Source organism: Populus euphratica, unplaced genomic scaffold, assembly GCF_000495115.2.
Source record: "Populus euphratica unplaced genomic scaffold, PopEup_1.0 scaffold800.1, whole genome shotgun sequence".
NCBI classification, from domain to species: domain Eukaryota; kingdom Viridiplantae; phylum Streptophyta; class Magnoliopsida; order Malpighiales; family Salicaceae; genus Populus; species Populus euphratica.
This window is the reverse complement of record NW_011500659.1, coordinates 1,976-3,905: the sequence shown is the minus strand read 5'-3', so window position 1 is coordinate 3,905 and position 1,930 is coordinate 1,976.

The window sequence follows — 1,930 nt, the reverse complement described above, 5'->3', positions numbered from 1 at the left end:
ACCGGGGTTGAACCACAGGGAGGTTAATTGTACAAATTATAAACATTAATTATAAACAACAATAATAGTAACAACAACAACAACAACAACAACAACAACAACAACAACAACAACAACAACAACAACAATAATAATAATAACAACAACAACAACAACAATAGTAATAACAATAATAACAATAATTACAATAGTAGTACTAGTAGTAGTAGTAGTAGTAGAAGAAGAAGAAGAAGAAGAAAAAGAAGAAGTTGATGAGAACTTTGAGATGGAAAGATTAACAGAAGGATTAAACAATGATAATAACAAATGTCAAGGTTAGAGGTTCCACTAATGGTATGTCAAACAAGTATAGTATAAACTCTTATTATTCAATTGGAAACCACACACAAAGGAGGTTCCAATCAGATTATAGATTGTTAACATGATTGCATTAGTCATCTTATTCGATTAATGCTAGTGCTTGTAAATCTCATCAAGCATTCATGATTATAACTTATGTTAACAACAAATCAAGTTCCTTTCATAGCTCAAGTGTCGGTTATACCATACAGTATGAACTATGAAAGTGCCAAGCATTTGTTGTACCAAGTGTTATACAACATAAATCAAGATTAGTCACTTAACAAGCAAAGTATTAAAGAGTGAACAAGATAACAAATACAAAACATGTTAGTATCAAACATTAAAGTCCATATTAAGTTTACACTATACTTATTTTTACACCATTACTGTAACCTTTTCACCTTGACATAATAAACTTAGCTAGACATAATGAAAGAAAGAAAAATAAATAAACAAAATAAGAACATAAATAAGATAAGAGTTAACAAAGCAAAGGAAAGTTGTAGGCCTATGTCTTACCTTTCCATCCATATAAAGTAGACCTAAATCTGAGATCTATAGCTCTAGATATGACCCAATTACCGAATAGTGTTTCGGTTTGGATTGCACCGACATCTCTTTTCTAAGTTTGGCCATCTTTTTATCCTTTCAATTTCAGTTCTTAAATTCATCAATCAATCCTTTCATTTATGTGATAGGCCTGCATTTAAAATGAACATTTATCATAAATTAAATGTATCTTATATTATTAGATACATTTATCATAAATTATATGTATCTTATATTATTAGATATATTATTATAAAACATGCTTTAGTTAAGGAGTTATTGATACTTCAAGTGCAAAATGATGATATAAAACCTTGATAAAAATACAATTTTAAGTACTAATCATTGGGGCTGGAGGTAAAGTTTGTTGCGGAAATATTAAAAAACCATTTTTGACATTGGTTTGGTGAAAAGATCAGCAACTTGATTACCTGAGGAGATATGTTGAGTGACAAGCAGTCCACGAGCAACACGTTCATATATAAAATGATAATCCAACTCGATATGTTTACTTCGAGCATGGAATATTGGATTTACTGTCATGTGAAGTGCACTTAGATTGTCACAGTAAAGTATGGGAGGAGATGATAATGTGATGTGAAGATCTTTGAGAATGAAAGCCAGCCATGTGAGTTCTGTCGTTGTATTAGCCATTGCGCGATATTCTGCTTTTGTGCTTGACCAAGAAATTGTGTGCTATTTTATTGCACACTATGAGATAAGATGTCCTCTAAGGAATGTACAATAGCCAGTAGTGGACATCTCATTGTAGTGCAACCTACCCAATCCGCATCTGAGAAAGCAAATAAATCAAGTGTAGTGTGCGAAGAAAAATGTAATCACATTTCAATTGTTCCTTTGACATATCGTAAGATAAGTTGAACCATTTTTAAATGCGTCATTGTGGGAGCATGCATGAATTATAATACATAATTAACACTAAATGATAGATCAGGGTGAGTGAGTGTAAGATACTGTAAAGCTCCAACAATTCCTCGATAGTGACTTGGGTCTTCCATAAGAATATCATTGGAAGATA